The sequence below is a fragment of the Melanotaenia boesemani genome, chromosome 4 (genome assembly GCF_017639745.1).
Source record: "Melanotaenia boesemani isolate fMelBoe1 chromosome 4, fMelBoe1.pri, whole genome shotgun sequence".
In the NCBI taxonomy this organism is placed as follows: Eukaryota; Metazoa; Chordata; class Actinopteri; order Atheriniformes; family Melanotaeniidae; genus Melanotaenia; species Melanotaenia boesemani.
In genome coordinates this window covers 18,213,135-18,232,972 of record NC_055685.1, presented here as the reverse complement: position 1 = coordinate 18,232,972, position 19,838 = coordinate 18,213,135, and positions in this window count along the sequence as shown.

Genomic DNA, 19,838 nt, shown 5'->3' with positions numbered 1-19,838 from the left:
GACCCGGGTCCAGAACAATGGGGTAAATGGCCTCAGGCTCAAGATTTTCTGCTCGTCGTAGTCTGCCACCAACTCTTACCAGACCTGTGACCTCATCAAACTCTGGGGCAAGGGATGCTAAGCGACTGTCAGCAGGAATGCGCTTGCCTGCTTTGAGTGCTTTGGTCTCGGCTGGAAACGATTCTAGCTGTGACTGGGCTAGAACTGACTTCTCTGCAGCTATAACATCTGCTGCATCATAGGGACTGTCGGTACTTGCGTCGGCCGCCCCATTAAGGCCCCTGATAGTGGCGGTGACGAGGTCTTGCCAGGACTGGAATTGAGAGGCGTCTGGGAGCTGAGCGTTGGCATTGACTGTAGTAACTCCAATGAATGCTGATTTCTTCAGCTCACAGGTATCAGGCTCTCCTAATGGGACCACAGGTACTGGCCATTCATCAGGTTGCTGATATAGAAAGGTCGGACCAGAGCTCCATCGATGTGGTTGTGTCAGGGCTGCTAGGTTCAGACCCCGAGTAAGGTCGTCAGCTGGGTTTTGATTAGTGTCCACGTACCTCCAGTCGGTCACATTCGTCAGGCTCTGAATCTCTGCTACTCTAGTTCCGACAAAAACCTTGTAACGGCAAGATTCAGATAGTAGCCAGTGCAGTACAGTTGTGGAGTCTGACCACAGGAAGACCTTACTGAAGAGTATGGTTAACTCTGTTTGGATCGCTTTGGCCATCTGAGCGCCAGTGAGGGCTGCGCTTAATTCTAAGCGGGGTACTGACAGCTTCTTGCGTGGTGCCACCCGGGACCTGGCCCAAACAAAGGCAACGTAGATCTTTCCTGTCTCATCAATGGTGCGAATGTAGGCCACTGCCCCGTACGCCCTCTCCGATGCATCACTGAAGATGTGTAGTTCCCTAGTGGAAGATGGCGTATCGGCGCAGGCAGGGGAGTAGGGTCGTGGAAAGTACAGGTTTGGGAGATTAGACAGTTCCTCTTCCCACGACAGCCATTCCTCACGCAGATGTTCAGGTTCGATTGGATCATCCCAGCCAATGTCCTGTTTCCAAAGATCTTGAATGAGGACCTTAGCACGGGTTGTAAATGGGATCATGAAGCCCAGCGGGTCGTATTGGCTGGCTAACTTCCTGTACAGAGTGCGAAGCGTGGGGGGCATAGGTTCAGTGGAGCGGTGTTTGAATCCCAAAGTATCTGTGAGACAGTTCCACTGCATGCCGAGTGTCAGCTCTTGAAGGTCAGAACTGCTCTTTGACAACCAGAGCTCGCTGGCTGTTGACCTGGCTTCAGGAGGAAGATGCTCAATAACAGCTGGGAGATTGCATGCCCACTGCCTTAACTCAAATCCTCCTTCTGCAAGCATTCGGCAAAGGCTGTCCACTAAGGTTTTTGCCTCGTCTGGAGTAGAGGTGCTGTGGAGACAGTTGTCCACGTAGAAGGACTGTTCTATAGTCTCGGACACTGGGTGACCTTTGCTAATGCTCTCTTTGATTTGGCGCTGAAGCGCGTAGACAGCACAGCACGGACTGCATGTAGTTCCGAAGGGCAGGACCTGCCACTGAAAGATGGATGGTTCTTCCTCTCTGTGCATATCTCTCCACAAGAAACGTAGCAGTGGTTGGTCAGATGGCAAGAGGCGCACTTGGTGAAACATTCCTTTAATGTCCCCACTCACTGCTACAGTGTGCTGGCGAAATCTTAGCAGGACACCTAGGAGGGATGGCCCGAGTGTAGGCCCTGGCAGCAACTGATCATTTAGGGACTGTCCTTGGTGCTGAAATGAACAGTTAAAGACTATCCTGTCTTTACCGTTATGGTGTACCATATGGTGTGGAATAAACCACGATTCTTCAGACATGTCAGCTTGTTCTGCAGTGATTCGAGCCACATAGCCTGCCTTCTCAAGCTTGCGGATCTCGTTACAGTAGGACTCGGCTCTCTTGGGGTCTCTAATGAGTCTGCGCTCTGTGTTACGCAGGTTAGGCAGCACTGCCTCCTTTTGGGCATGAAGCTTAACTACGGGAGTGCGACGTAGTAATGGTGTAGCGTAGCGTTGTACCCCCTGTACCTTGACTCTTGTAGTAGCGGACTGCAACAGGTCGTAGGCTTGTTGGTCTTGCTTGGACCTGGTGTACACTTTCTCGCTCTGGGGCAGGCTGTCTAGTTGCCATAAGCGCTCTACATGACGAACGAGCTCATGGCGATCCTCCACAGTGGCGAGGTGCAAACACTGTTGTTCACGCTGAGGGCCTTGAAAAGGACTCATTGGGCCCTGCAGGGTCCATCCGAGCAATGTGCATACAGCGATTGGTCCACCGTTTGGTCCTTGACGTATTGGCTGAATAGGGGTTAATAAGTGAGGTGCATCTGATCCGATCAGAAGCAACGGCTGCACATGACTCAGCGGGTGTAGAGGGAGCCCTTTAAGGTGCTGATAACGCTGCTGCAGAGCTTGGACGGGGTATGTAACTTCGGAGAGGCTGAGCTCCTTAGCAGTGAAAGCGTTACTAATGCGGTACCTCTCTGATGGCTTCTCTGTGGTTGAGATGTCAAAGGAAACAGATGAGCCGGCGAGGTGCTTCACGCTTTGGTGCACTGTGCGTAGGGCTAAATTCTCTGAGCTACCTTTAATCTCCAGGTGTTGTACCACTGGGGGGAGGACGACCGTTCTTTCCGAACCATCGTCGAGAACAGCGTACGCTTCCATTGACTGGTCACCGTTGTGTATTAGGACACGGACCACTTTCAACATAATTCTCTGGGATCTGTTTGGGCGATCGAAATAGACCTGTGTTGAGGGGATGTTGACCATGAGAACAGCTCCGGATGTGGCCTGGACTGAGTCGTGAAGAACAGTGAGGTGTGTCTCCTTGCAGACCTTACATGTGCGCTTCAAGTTGCAGGTGGCTGCTGCATGATCACGTCCGCATCTCCAACATCTTTTCCCACTCTGTATCCAGGCTATTATCTGGTTTGTGCTGAGTTTCTTGAACTCATTGCAGGAGTTGAGATAATGGTCTGTGTTGTTACAGTGTGGGCAGTAGGGCTTGGGCTTAGCATTAGCCCTAGGTGGAGTGGTTGGTGGTGGCTTACCACTGAGTGTCAGCAGAACCGGTGTGGACTTGTCTTTAGGTTGTCCGGTCCTGTTTGTCTTCGTGGGCTTGCAGGATTCAGCATAGAATAGTGTGGCAGCGCGGCTGGAGATTCGCTTTGCCTGTGACTTAACTTGTAGCCACGACGCTAGGTCTGGAAGCGTATATGTCCTGTCTGTACCGGTCTGCAGTATGCCACGACTTAGACAATGTTCAACAAAGCTGTCACGTAGGTGTGACGGCATCTTGCTGAGGAGGCGGTCTACGTGTGAGCCGCACATTAGTTCGTAGCCGTTTTGACCCTCAAGTGTCCTCAGCATGCCCACTAGTGTCTGAACGGCGAGAGCAAAGGCATCGAATGCAGCGGCGTCTCCTGGCTTGAATGCTGGCATGCTTAAGATGGCGCCGAGTTCAGACTGGACTAGCTGTCTTGACTGACCGTACTTGTCTTGGAGTGCCCGAAGTGCAGCAGTGTAGGGCTGAGGATGATACATGTGTGCTTTGGCTAATTGCATAGCGCTAGGAAGCTTTAGCTGGCCGAGCAACACCTGGTACTTGTACTGCTCACTGAGATGACTGTGGCTACTCAGGAGGTTGTCGAGAGCCATCTTAAGTAAAGCAAAGTCACTCTCACGTCCACTTTCGAATAAAGGCAATGAGGGTCTGGGAATGCCGTATGCTGAGGCAATCAGTAGATCAGCTCCGGGTGGTGGTACTGGACCAGGCTGGGGAACTGTATGTACTGTGGCAGCTGGATACGACGAAGGGGGGTAAACCTGCGGTGCATAATTAGTTTCGGGTGGAGCTTGGACTGGGTATGTCTGCAGTTCGGAGGTTGCTAGAGGCTGGACTGGCCAAGTGGTGCTGGAGACGCTTGCTGTCATTACCGGGGGTGGTATCACCCTTGGCTGTGTAGCTATGACTGCAGCTTGAGCTGGAGCAGGCTGATAGGTGTAATGAGGCTGTCCATATGGTACATAGGCCCCAGATACTGTGATAAAGGAGGGGGAGTCCTTTAACGTCCGGGACACTTGGAGAAGACTCGGTGTTGCCAAGGCAGCAGATGAAGTTATTGGAGGGGTAGGAGGTTGAGCAGCAACATTGGCGGTGGACGTGTTAGGTACAGTGGCCCGCTGCATATTAATACTAGGTTGTTGAGTGGACGCTGGTGGGTTACTCACTCCTGGTTGAGGTGGTGGGATGTAGCTGTCAGGAGTCAACAGTGGCTCGGGTGCAGCTCTGTCCACATCAGTAGTAAGCAGTGAGGTCACCAGTTTAGCCATCTTTAGTTTTTTCTCTGCTTCCTTTAAACGCCGGCTCCTGTCCTGCTGTTTAGATAAAGCCTCTTTAGCCTGGAGTGCTTCCTCTTGTGCACGCTGAGCTTCCTTAACTTTAATCTGCAGACATTGATATTCCAAATCAGCTGTGGTGTCCTCGGCTAATTGCTGCTTGAGGTCGTCTAGCTCAATTTGCCTTATCCCTTCCTCCAGAAGAGCAGCCTGCACACTGTCGAGAGCTTCATCAGGATAGTGGCCGATAGAAGAAACTGTCGCCCTCTTGCTAGATTTAGATGTGGAGCTAGCTTTACTACTGACTGTTTTCCTAGCTTGGCTTCGACGATGGCTGCTGGAGCGGGATGAAGCGGCTGTAGGATGAGGCAGTAGTGGTCTATATCCAACATCATATTCTTCTAGGTATGAAGGCAGGCGGCGGTCTCTGCGTGGCCTTTCCTGGGGCTCGGATATGTCGTCTGCTGCTTCTGCCATGCTGTATACTGGGGAGCTCTCAATCCGGCTCGAAGGACCAAATGAAGCGGTGGCACTTTATTTGTAGTGCCCGCTACTGTATTTCACTGGTTTGAGGCGGTACAGTATGGCTTAATTCCGGTTAGAGAATTAGGACTGGAGAAGGAGGCCTTTAAGATTCTTTATTGAACATGCTGGGGTTTATAGCTGAATATGTGTTGTGTGGGTTCATGTGGTCGTGTGTGTTCGTGTGATGTTTCCGTGGCTGTAATGACAAACAGAGTAAACAATAATGAATATGTGTACATAGTTGTTGTAAACAATTACAATAAACAGGTAAGTATTTAGCAGTCATATGTAAACACACAGACATATGGTATATGCAACAATACTGCTGTTCGGCTACATAAAGCGTATCAAGAGCACAAAACAATAAAGAGCACAAATATAAATTGGCTCGGCAAGTATATGAGGTCTACTATGCGGCGACCGAAACACGTGCAAAAACGTAGCAATAAACACATTATAATTAGCAAATACAACAGCATAATATAAGTAGAGCACACTCGGGAACATATCACTCACTTTATCGTCCTTTACGCACGGAAAACATGTTCATTCGGCTTTAATGCTCCGCTCCGCTGAAGCACCGAGCTGTCATGCACGCACCGCGTGCTCACGTGGGGGAGAAAGGAAAAAGGAGCTGGCGGTATGGAGCAACAGAAAGCCGGTCGCTGGCGGGCGCCTTCTGCTTGGCTTTCTTACAGTGAGCTACTGTGGTGGCCTGTGCCAAACAGTGGAGATATGGATCAATTAGAGGAAGGATCTTGCAGGTAGCTGCTTGACACATTCACTAAAACCTCCAAAAAGGCAGTGCTATGGATGCTAGCTTTCATCCCAAAAGGATTTTTCTGTTTTTCCCGTCTTGTTAACTTCAAGGTGCAGTCAGTGCACAGTTGATATTAGAAGACTAAATGACTAATGTTTCACATTTGTGTGTAATAGGAATTTAAAAAAAAATAATTCTGCTTCCTTTTTTTTTAATGGATGTAAAATCACACATCAGTCATTTTTCTTAGTGGGCTGTACGGTGCAAGAAATTCTCCATAGTTCTCAGATTTTGATGAAGAAAAACTAAACAAATACATCAAACTGGAGATAAATTTAACAGGAAAAAATGAGAAATGTCAAACTAGAAAAAAAATATTTAATGCACATACATAGAGAGGAAGCAGGTGTAGATGAAGTAATGCCATTTTTGGAGGCACAGAATGACGACAGAGATTAGTCTAGTATTTAAGATAGAGTATACTCTAAGAAAAAAGATCCGTAGAAAAACAGAGGAGTTGCTAGCAGAAAATTACCAGGAAACTGTACTGTTATGGTACGGACACTGCCGTTAATCACATAACAGGGAAATCTGTAGCCACACAGCATAGCTCCTGTTCATATACGGACACTGCCGTTACTCCAGAATTCCTGTGATTTGACAATGCTGTAGATGCGTCAATATAGCAACTGAAAAATAGATTAACAGGGTTAACTAAAAGTGCGGTAAATACCTGAGTCATTGTCTAAACTACACCTGTTTTGTAACTGTTTTGACAGACTTGTACACCTCCTCCAAAGGAACCTCCACATAAACAATGTGAGTGATGTACCATGGGAAATACTTTCAGACTGTGCTCGGTTTCAATCACAGGGTTTCAATATTTCTAAAAACTATTGATATATTTTGCTACTTCCATTCTAGAATATGCTAGTAATATAGCAAACTCCAGATAGCAGCAACGTAGTAAGTCAGATCATTTTGAAATCTGTTCATTGTTATATATACAATAATTGACATTATTTGTTAAAGACAACCCACAATCCTTTTAAAAGGAAAAAGTATCTATTAAATCAATCAGTCATTCAGTATTTATCTAGCACTTTTCATACGTGTTGGTCAAAGTGCTTCAAAACATCCTCTCAGAGCATCTTCATCTTCATTTGACCAGGTTTAATAGTCTCTGTGATGACTGGCTGCTGAACAATGGGGTTGTAGGTGGAGGTGAGAAGAACCAGATTTATTGTTATTATTTGGATAAAATATGTCAAGCCACTTATTTTCTCTGGTGAAGCAGCTGACAAACTGTTGGAACGCAGGTAATGTTGCAGAGAGGGAGACATTGTTGAAGTCTCCAGGTATTGCAATGAATTGGTTAGGATGTTGTGTTTGTAGCATATTGATAATAGCGCTGATGATGTCACAAGTTGTGTCTGCAGAGGTACCAGGTATGACTGAAACTACTACCGGAATAACACAGGTAAAAAATCTCCCTCGTGCAGATCATCTTCTTGACCGTGAGCACTGCAGTTCCTCCTCCCTTGATGCTAATAAAATCTTAAGCAGTGTATCGACAAGCACACCAGTATTTGTAAGACTGAAAGGTTGTGTGTCTGAGATGGTGGTCCGCAGCACTGAAGCACCACAAGGGACCGTACTCTCACCATTTCTCTCCACACTGTACACCTCAGACTTCCAATACAACTCTGAGACCTGTCATCTGCAGAAATACTCTGATGATTGCTGAGTGAAGAGATGCTGAGTACAGATAACTGATCAGTCAGTTTGTGAGATGTTGTGAACACTCACCTCATTTTGAAGACAAATAAAACAAAAGAGATAGTTGTTAACTTCAGGAGAAACAGGAATAAAGAACATACTGTTTAAATCCTGGTAGAAGAGATGGTGGAGGATTATAAGTACCTTAGAGTTCAGCTGAACAACAGACTGGACAATGGAATGGAAATGTAACACAGAAGCATCTAGAAGGAATAACAGGAGACTCTACTTCTGAAAGAAGCTGAATCATTTAATGTCTGCACCGAGGTGTTTCACATCTTCCATCAGTCTTTGGTGGAGAGCTCAATCTGCTTTGCAGCAACTGCTGGGGCATCAACATTGGAACCAGAGACTTAAACCTGACCAAAATATTTCACAGCATAAATAAAGCTCTTCTCACCTTTGAATGAATTCCAGGATGAGAGACATCTCCTTTGGATATTTAATGTTGAAAATATAAAACAAACAAAAGGCATAGCTCAGCGCCACAATGGGGGAGTTTATGTGGTCATTCACAATCTCTCCATCCATGGCAACTTTGAAACATCGTTCCCCTTCGGACACAGGAATCACCAGTATCACAACAAAAGAACAAGTCCACTTACAAAACATATAAATAAAACGGTTAAAAAGCCAGCAAAACAATAAGCACAACCAACACATATTCAATGTTAGCTATGACCTCTTTGACCATATAATTTAGACTTATCAATCTAGACCATTTTAATATACAATTAAAAATGATCAAACTCTCAAAGTGTCAAAGCAGTTAACGTAATATATCAGACTTGACCAGGACAAGTGAACACTGATGTTACCCATGATAAGGATGCAAGGGGTGCTTGGAATGCTGATTGCAGGAGTGTCAGGGTCCTATTGCAGCAAAAGGAGATGGTGGATGTTAGAATGTATATATGTATGTATACACATACATATATACACAAAGACACATATTATATATACGCAATTTATATATATATATATATATATATGTGTGTGCATACACATACCTCATTATGGTGGAACATTTGATCAGGAGATTCCCCAAAGTATTTTGCAATTCCAGAGATCAGCTCCAAAAGGTCAGCACCTTCATTCGTCATCCCCTTTGAATTGAGGAAGTCTCTAATTGTCTTTTCTTTCCTGGACTATTCATCTGCCAGTTTGATTTGTACTGGAAAGCCAAGAAGAATGCACGTGTGATTAAAAAGGAAGACTGCCCTGAAGAGGAAGGGCTATCATTGTTTATATCTGCGCTCTGGATGGAATATGTGTCAGCCATCAATTTTTGTACATCAGACTCCTGAAGTTGACCAGATTTGAATGCACTGCCACTGCACACATCCATAGCTGTCTGATTGCGAGGATTTTGTCCTTGCTGTTACCTCATCCTCTGCTTGTCTTTTTAACGGTCTCTCCCGTAAAGAGATGGTTAATGGTCTCCTTAGATTATCAAGTCGGTTTTCAAGCTGAATAAAAATAGAGTCATAGGTTTTGGTCTTTTCACGTAATGCAGCCGTAAGGTTCGGTGGCATTTTGTGACATGGTACCACACATGCTTCACACGTGGGGGCACACTCTATGGAACCTATGATAGTGACTATTATCACTATCAAGACATGAATTCAGATTCTATAAGCTTTAGTATCTTGATCTAAGATGTTAAACCAAAACATATGTCAAAAGGCTACCACAACACATATGTCAAGACAAGAGAGGCGAGGGGTTATCCGACTGTCCTCACTCAATTGATATAATTGTTATAAAATTTATCAACACAGTTAAATAGTCTTTGCTCTGCATTTGAGGTTTAACTACCAAAAATGGATCAATTTAATTGCCAACATCTACATTGTTATGTCACTTCACTAATGTTGAGCTGTTAATAATATTCAGAACGTATTCAAAACTTATAATATGTGTTGGCAAATGGTGTGATATATATATATATATATATATATATATATATATATACAGTTTGGGGTCACCTTGCCATGGGATTCAATGGGGAAGTGACCCCAAACTATTGAACAGTAGTGTGTGTATATATATATATATATATATATATATATTATTTATTTGAATAATTGACAGCTCAGTAAGAATGAAACCATACCTTTTTCAAAGGTTTACAAGACATTTCTAATTACTTTGATAACTAGAGTGCATACCTCTGCCAAGCTATTGTGATTGCTGTTTTATTTTGCTAACAATTGTGGGCATTATTTTTGAGCTATAAGCTCAAATGGCAAATTCTTCCTTATCGACCCACAGTAAAGAATCCTTAAACAAAATGACGAATATACCAAAAGCACTATTTGTGCAGAGTGCGCAAAAACTGATAACCACTAATCCTTTTGTATTTGGATTGATCAAACTTGATAGCAACTTACCCGCACTGAAGGCTTGGATCATTCGTCTGCATTGGATAGGTGGAAGAACTCCCTCAACATCTTCTGTCTTGACAAATTTTAGGTCATCAACACAGCTTACCCCAATCACCTCCAGTCTAGCCACAAGTGAGTCCATCATATCATTTCTGAGTGTTGGCATAGCTTTTTTAACTAAGTCTTTCACTTGCTCCATTTTGGAATGTGCTTTAGTGGATGGAGTAACCTTGAACCTCTGTGGTAGAAAAAAAAGGGACATAATCTCTGAGCTCTTCAAGGTTTTTGCAAACCAGATTAGATGAACTAGTAATGTGCATTTCATAGACTCCAAGCTCAGGCACCCATTTGACAATTTTTTCCCGCAGAAAAAATAGCACATTTGATTCACTTTTGACAACTATACATACAATTTGTCCTAACTGCAGCTGATTTTTGGCATGCATCTATAAGACAAGCATGCCATTTGCATATGAAGTGCCACGGACTTGGACTTTATCTGTAATAACTGAATTGAAAGATGTCAGTCCCAAGTTATCAATTTCTGCTTTAATGCCACCATCATAGAGCTCAGGGCAAAAGCTGGTTCACTCAGAAATGTGAATCTCAGGGCCAAACAAGCTGCCACAACACTGATAAGCCTGAAACAACTGATGCCTTTCAGCTAGAGACGTTTTTACTTGACCTGATACAACGTTTGAAGTAGCTATGCTTACTTTCAAAGCGCATCGTCCATGTATGGATGAGTGGACCAAACTTTAAACTCAAGTCAGCATAGTGAAGCAGATAGTGGTGTTTAGGTTTAAGAGTCACATGTGGGAATAACTCTTGCCTCTTCTCTACATACTCTTCGATCAGTACTCTCATGTAAGCAATCTGTGACTCTGAAAGGCTAGGAGCACACACTAGTTCAACAAACTCCCTCGGGAGTAGAACGAGTTGCCATACAGAATTATCAGGATCTTCAGTTCTATCATGCATTAAAACTGGCAGAAACTAACCCTCAACAGCCATCTGTTTTGGGCTGCATGGCCTCCAAGCTTTGCTCCCTTGTTGGGAATTGCATTTGGTTTGCTCGTGCGTTCACCAGGAAATTACTTCAATCTGGCATTTAGAGACTGGTAACTGAACCACTTTTGTGTTCTAATTAGGAACTGCACGCATATTACCAAATCATAGTCAACAACACCTTCAAACAGGTCATGGGCTAAACAAGGTGGCAAGCCAGGCTGGCACACATGGAAATGAGTCAATTTATTAAAGACACTGTTTCCTTTAACACCCTGGTACATGCTCACTTCAGGGTGATTCTCCAAAAACTGGACACATTCATCATAACCACTAGGATCTCTAAGTGGTCCAACAGGGACAGGGTTACATTGGAATGCCTCTTTAGTGATGAGACAGTATCTGCAGAAATATTCAGAGGTACTAAAACTCTCTGTAAACCCACCAATCATATGGGAGCCCAGGTTATCTCCCATTATGCATGCAACAGTGCCTTTGTTCAGTTTACTCTGAAACAATATTCCATTAATTTCCAGCTCACACAAGTCTGACACAAGCTTACATAAAACTTTATCCACTCCAAAATATTTGCAGTCTCTTACTTGACAGAGCAAAACCAGCTGTATCTGATCTACTGTTGATCGTTGGTAAGGAAGAAGGTTTCCCAGAGTAAAGTAGACAGCTAAACATTTGTGCTTCTTCTTGGCAGATCCAAGTGGATTGGCCACCTCAAATGCATCCTGAAACAACATTATCTTGAAAGAATCTGGGTATGAGGTAAACATGGTATTCGTTTTAATGGCATGCCCATCCATAACATCAGAGAGTGTCCCTCCTTCCACAGGAACAAGGTTTGCACTATGCCAATCTCCACCTCCCTGTTTTAGCATTGCTCTTAGACTTTCCTGCATTGGAACATAATGATAGTGTCTCTTTTGCCCACTACTATTGTATCCGAGTGTTACTTCAACAGGCTGAATGAAGTTGAAGTGAGTCTTGTAATATTGCAGCCGTCTATGGTGCGTAGTCAATACACCATTTACTTGAAGAGCCTTTTGCATAGGGCTCTGCTCATAAGCTGTTTTCCTGAGAGAGCTTAATGTGTCTGGTATCACACCATACTGTTGTAGTTGTCTAGAGAGAACATCTATTGTGTATTCATGTTGAATATCCTGCAACATTGACATTTCATTTGCTACCTCTGTCACTGTGGAGGCTGGAACTAAATATTTTGCCTGCAAGCCCAAGTAAAACAGGGCTAAATTATTTGTGCATGTATCATTCACTTCATTATTTCCAGATCCTTGATGTTCTACATTAATTCCCTCTTGTTCATCTTCTGCTAACAGGGCTCCCTCACCTGAAAAAGAGTTATCTGCAGCAGCCTCTATGTTAAATTCCTCCCTGGGTACAGACTGCCCTGCCACTTCACAAAGATGCATTGATGCTATTTGGGTCGGACTCCACCCCCTATACCTGGAAATATGAGACGTGAAGGATGGCTTAACATTAAAAGACTTGTGACATGCATTAAAAGGACAATTTACAGTTAGCCCTTCTTCTATGTGGCTACTCAAGTGATACACAACATACATTTTAACTGCACAGAAATGCTCCGGTTACTAATTTCTCTAGTTCTTTGATCTCTGTGAATTCTTGCCATATGTACAGCAAAGCGGCTGAAAGAGGGAACTTTTTACCACAGTCTTTGTGGCCATGAGAGAAATATACATCATTGACATGTCTGTGGGATCTGATGTGCTTTAAATATTCAGACAATGTCACAGATTTATATTCACAAATATTACAAACATACATTATGAAATACAAGGATAATATCTGAACAACCTAATAAGCCACACTTATAGTTAAAAAGGACCACACGTAACTAGAATAGAACATAGAGGCTTCAAGCTGCCTGACTATGTGGCCAAAAATAAACGTTGCTTAAAACCAACAAACAACACCGATCACGGTTTTCAGTAATTAGCCACTGTTGTGTCACTTAGCCAAAGAGGAATATTGTTATCTGGCAAACGTGGCTAATTGGCAGCACATGAAATGTTCAACAATACTGTCAAAGAAAAGAGGTCTTAGCGTAAATCAACACCAGATACTGAAGGCAGTAATATGTCCCAACACTTGTCCCACACTTAATATTAGAAAACCTTTAAGTCAACAAATAATATGCTCAATGTCTCTTAGATAGATATTTTACCACTGAGGTCTCAAAGACTCGTAATGAAACGGAGATCGTGAATTTGACGTCACACCGCAAAGCATTGGTGGGCTTGAAGGCACTTTAACAGCTGACAAGTGTAGTCACAACTAGTGAAATTCTTCCGGGTTTGTGTTTGTCGTCCGCAGTTTCTGTGTTCTTGGTCCAAGCTGAAAACCTCTTCAGCAGGATGCACCATTGAGCATTGTCCAGCAAGACACATTCATCTCGCTACTGACAACTTTTACTGTAACTCTGCATTCTGCTTCCAGTGTTTCTGGCTGCACGTGTGCACTTCAAGATGCTCTTTGGTACAAACAAACCCTTATGATTTAGGTTCTAATCCAGCAATTTAGATACTTGCTCCTGCAAACAATTAATTGCTGTTGATATAATTTAAACTGCTGCAAGTGGAATTAACGTATTGCTCTCAGCTGTGTGCTGCAATTGGCAAAGTTCCCTTGCTGCAGAATCAAAGGGGATTGAGGCTTAATAAAAATGTCAAATTGTTAGAATTTGAAAAAACGTGAAATATTGGAATTTACTAGCATTATTTTTACAATAATTTATTGAACATTCCACCATTTTAGCACATTAAAACGCTATATTTCTACTATTGACCCCCAGCTTAATAATTATCTCTGCTAAGTATTTTAAACCATTTAAACTGTGTGCCATCGTAACAACACCAAGATGTATAAGCCTCTCAACGTCAACTACCTGGCAGTTTCTACTTAGTAGGATGATGTTTTTTTTTTTTTAGTAGGATGATGGTTAACTAAGTTGCCACTGGTACGTGTATCCACAGGTACGACATCAGTCAGGGATGTTGTTTCATATGATATTTGCAGAGTACATATGTTTTCCGTCTTACACTATTCTTTATGTAATTATATTTATTCTGTGTAGTTTTCAGCAGTACAAAATTAAACATTTTTCACCATTTTTACCATCTTAAGCATATGTGCATTTCATTTCACTCATCCAGCATGATTCAGCTTAGCGCATTCACACGAGCTGTTATTGCACAACAGCATTTTTCTAGTTTTTGTTTGTTTTCTTTTTCCAATATTTTTTGTGGCCTACCTGTTCTGATCGACGGTCCTTACCGGTTACTGGCTATTGCCATGGAGTACACTACTACAATGTTGTTTGTCGTCCGCCAATGACACGCAAGAAGAATACGGTGTGGAGGAATACAGAACAAGCTCCTTTAAAACGTAATTACGGAAGATTCCGTCAAAAATTTACGATACATTCTCCCCTATTTTTACTGACTTTTCTTAGAGTGTAGTGTATAAAGTGTAATCTTCTTTTAGTGCACAGTTGTGACCTTTTTGAATTATTGAAAATGAATGTCTTCACCAGTCTGATAAAGATAAAAATATTGGATGTTGTTCCCTTTTACATTAATCAGAATGGCTTCATTCAGACACAGGGACGGAAAAAGCCATGGAGCGCATGCAATATTTGCAATTTGTGCACAATTGAACTGACAAGCTCTAAGGTGCTCATTCGACCCGTTTTCAATATGAACTTGCGATACCAAAATTGGACTATTAAAATGCATAAAAACATGTTTGCTGCACTAACACACCAAGATAACACAGTATGGGATTGAATTAGTCCTGCATAGCAATGCCCAACTAGACTAAAATTGACTGAGGTGCACTTTTTAAAAAATATTTCTGTAGAAACAGGTAATTTGGACTGTGCTCAGATGGCTATTAATCAGAAGGCTAATTGAGTCAGAAATCATGCCTAAAAAGCAAGTTTCATGACTGTCACTCCACTCTAATAAAATCCCGATTTTAAAATTTGCTGTGTCATCTGATAACATCATCATTTGAGAATATAAAGAACTTGCTGCATTGAATTCAGCTACACGCACGAGGATGATAATATTCTACAGATAATTTTCTTAGATATGCCAGGATGACTTCTGCATTTTCTCATATAGTTCCTTCTAGCCTATGGCCTTTGATAAACATCTCACCTCAGCTCCTGTCCAGTGCATGTGTACTGGAAGAAAGACAGGGATCCAATAAAATGGTCAGGTTGTGCTATTACTGTAGATTCCCCTAAAGATACCACCCTAAACCAACGTCTTATCATAATGTCTTCCTAACCACATACTTCATCCAAAATCTTAACCAAGGATTTCTGAAGCCCAATGAAGTAGTTGAGTAGTAGAGTGAAAGAAGTCAAAATAAAGCAGAGATAAAAATGGAAGTGGAAAACAGCTGTCTGTAGACAAGTTCCACATGTTTAAATACTATGTAAATGTCTGAAAAGGACTTTGTAATCAAGTATCCCACAACAAGCTCCAGGTGGCAGATGTTTGACTTTTGCAAAGAACAAATCTATGAAGTCCTCTGTGGACGCTGCTTGGAAAGGAACAAGAAATTTTAAAAACTATCTGATTATTGTGAGCAAATTTCAATGCAGTACTGCCATGTCCAATGCAGAGAGCACAATTATACACAACAACAGAAGGAGCAGATAACGTCATCAATGAAGAACCATGGCTCTCAAAATACTGTAGGCAGGCACTTCTCTGCTACATCAGCTTAAAACAGGACAAGAACTACAAGATCGACATGCTGCCTATAAAGTATGAAAACAGAACACCAACATTAGTTATAAGCTTTATTAGGTCAGGGTTCACACAGAGATGGAGCCATTTAGAAACATTGGAGAGCTGCCTGTCTCTAACCAGACAGAGGAAGAGTGGACTCATGGGTTGGGATTGATTACATTAGCCCCATAGACTTCCATGAATTGGCACAGGGTTGAAACACTTAATGATGACTGACATACAAGCGTAGATGGCACTCCTTCACACATGCAATCTATTTGGCCATCCTAGTGCTCTTGGCAAGCCCATAAATTTTTTTGCAGCAATGCAAGGCATGACAGCAGTGCATTAGGCCAGCTCACATTTCAAACGGGTGGCTCATTTGGCTCAGCTTTTTGCAAGTCTTTCTAGAAATAATATTGAGGGTGATACTATTTGAACACTGTCTCCAGGGGCTCTTGGTTTTTCTCTCCTCCCTCTACTGCACAGAGACAGCAAATGCACCAATCAGAGTGTGGTATTATCAGCACCAGCCTTTCTAGCTCATTTTTGTATTAATGCTCTGCATGCTGTATAACATATTTGACATTCACAGGGCCTTTCAGATGTGTGATCATTGGTCCACTCATCAGGCGATTTTCTCAAGTAAACTCACTGTGTAAAATTAAACTGTGGCTGCAACCCACACCCTTACACAAACTCACTTCTTTTCCTCCACAAAAGAAATGCACTGAGCTCTGTGTAACTGGAGGTCTATGCTGGTTTATTGAGTAGAAGTGTCAAAGTCTGACAGCAGCTGTCACAGTCACTTGTTTGTTAGGATAATTAACTGTAGATAGCACAGCTGTCAGTCAAAGCACTCACAGCTCATTTTGCACAAAAGGGTGGTGACACACTGAACTTCACCAGGCTGCTGACACAAGTTTGCTGGGACCTTGGCACATGGCAATGCATCCATATGTTGGCCAGCTGTCCCCTTGCTGTACAGGTGCTCTTTCAGAAGTTTTGTCATTCACTGAATAAAGCAAATTTGGAAAATGAGGAAAGCAAAGTCTTGTTTTCCTCCCATTGTTAGTTAAATTAAAAAACTGTGATCAAAAGAATTTATGCAAAGATATATGTCACATAAATTATGTGAAATGTTTGTTCTGCATAAACATGAAAGATTGCTGTTGATGCCTGAGCATTTTCTTAATTATTGGAACAACAACAACAACAACAACAACAACTTTTATATACACTTTCCATCAAAGTGCTGTACAACACAAATAAATAACAAAAAAAAAAAAAAAAAAAAAAAAATTAATCACCGAAACAGTTCAATAAGATCAATTAAAGGAAGATAAAACAGACAGCAGCACCACCCAAAGTCTGTATGTAGTAGTAAACAGGTGGGTCTTTAGCTTTGCTTAGAACATGCTTGCCTGATGTTGAGAGGCAGATATTTCACAGCAGTGGTGCATGAAGGGAAAAAGCCCCCTTGCCAACTTATGGACTTTGGGGACAGACAAAAGACCAGAACTTTGGTAATGTAATGTCTGTCCAGGTATGTATGTACTGCTTTACCAGGTCAGATAGGTATGATGGTGCAATGCCATTTACTATATTATATGTGAGGAGCAACAAATATACAAATGACTCAGCCTTGTTGGTCCAATAATAATCAATTCTGTCTTAGCTGAGTTAAGGAGCAGGAAATGTGCTGATAACCATCTCCTAACAGCAACTAGTGGGTCCATCAGTGGTCAGTGACAGGTACAGCTGTAGACTGTTTGCATTAGAATGAAAACTGACTAAAACTAATGTACACATGTAAAATGGAAAACTGGGTAAGTTGGTTTCCAATGTGGTATCAAGCAAGACTGGCCCATACACATGACTTTATCAAAGCAAAGAGAAGAGGCCTGAGACACATTTAGAAACACTCAGGCTTATAATCACAGGCACTAGAGCAGCTTTGTTAGTCTTGCTTCAGGCTATTTCTAAACAATATGCAGTTATTAGTTGTACTCCAGCCCATGAAAAAGGTCTAACACCTACAGACAGATTAGCAAAAGTTATTAGTTTACAGTCTACAGATTTTCTTTTCTTAGTGTTATCAGTTATCAACTCATAAAAAAATCACAATATTTCCATATTTGGTAGAAAAGTGTGCTCAGTTTTCATGGATGGATGAGGAACATGCTATTTTAGGCTACATTGTTTATTTATGTTCACACTAATCCATATATGAGCTTTACTCTGAATTTTAAACCACATCTGAGTCTTTCATATCAATTTCATATTATGTTTTACAGATTGGACTTTATATCATAACAAGATTCCAACTAGTTCCAATGTTTATTCAGTCACAAACCACCCAATAAATAATGAAATGAACTTCTTTGGTATTTAATGGATTGCATCAGATCAAACCTAAACCTTGTTAACCAAATCATTAAGTAGATGTTCCCTGTGTATGTGCGGGCTGAGGTCATACCTCAGGAGAGGCGGTGGATTGTACATCTGGAGCTGGCTGCATCATCAGTGCAAACGATAGCCATCATGACTTCACCTCTTCCTGATTTGGCCTCCAAAGACAGATCTTCTGCGTAAAAACAAATCTTCCTCTGACAAAATTTATGTCAGATTGTTCGCAGCAAAGGTGACTGCTGTGATTGTTTAGTGGACAACAACCTAGGAATGGTGCCAAAGGCAAAGAGGCAAAGTCATGGGGTGGCCAGAGGTGGCCATCGCCACCTTATTACTTAAGCCTGGTCACCGCTTCCCCAATTCACCCGCAATATTATACTATACATGACCATGCTGTTTTATAAGCACTAATACAGGCTTATAGTAATCCTTATTTTCTTATTCATACTGGCATTGAGGTTATTCCCTCTGCCATAGCCACCCTGAACAATGTCAAGTACATCATCATTCTTTGTGAAGTCTGTGTGTGTGTGTGTGTGTGTGCTTGTAGCCAAAAGCTTATAAAAGGAATTTTGTGGCCAGATTTTTAGGCAGAAGAATGAATAGAATAAAGATTGAACAGAAGGTGATAACTAGTTGTGATTAACATAGTTAAAACACAGCAAGAGCTGATTTTACTGTTAGGTTTGAGACCTGTACTCTTCTTGATTTCCTGGTAAATCAGTTTTAGTATGTACTGTAAGTGTTTTACTTGGATCATACACTACACTGCACTGGTAAAAAATAATAGTTGTGAGCTGGACATTGAGCTTTTGTATGTTGAGTGGATGGTAAGCAGGCCTGTTATCTCCTTGACTATAATAACATCTTATGAAATCACCACATTGCAGTGGTAACCGCAAATGACTTGCCAAAAGCTTTGACAGTGATAGAAATTTATTAGAAGCTCAACCTACTGAATATGAATAATCTAGAAACTACACACAAGGGAATTCAGTCCATATTTTCACTGTGAGAGAGAAACTGTATCCAGAAACTGAGGTGATGTCACCAGTCTTCAATTGATCCCTGTGGTCATGGCTGTCACGTGACCAGGACATGTGTGTATGTCTGGTATTAATGGTGACAGCACGGGTTAATAAGCTACATTGGGACATGAAAATAACCAGGATTTTATGGAACACACTCACTTAACTATCCAACATGATTAGATAATCCTTCATCTGAACTCTAATTTAGGACTTCCCTTAGAAAATTCAGAGAGGCTCAAGAGTGGTGTCTTCTGCTCAGCTGGCTAAATGAGCCACCCATCTCTTCTTCCAACCCCCCATTTATCCTCAGTTTAAAGGTGTGGCTCACCCTTGGAGGGTTATGGGCATTTCTAACAGTCCATCCCAAGATGATGTAAGTGGTAGCAGTTCCTTATGATAGTAGATAACAGGGTGTCTTTTAATCTGAGCTTTATTATATGTTCATTACACGTCACAAAAATAATAACAGATGTATCAGATTAAAACTTGCCTCAACAGCAGCTTCCACAAAAACTATGAGAAAATTATACATAACAGCTGTGTTTTATACAAGTATTAAGGCACATTCAAACCAGTGAAAACTGGAAATTTAACTCCTAGAGCCAACTATCTAGATCCATATTTACATTTACATTGCCATCATGAACTGTAGACAAAGAACCAATTTAGTAATAACTGTAAAAGGAAAAGCACATTTTTAGCATAATGCAATTTTTCCCCCTCATATTAAAAGTAGTACAGGAGCAGAGGGCT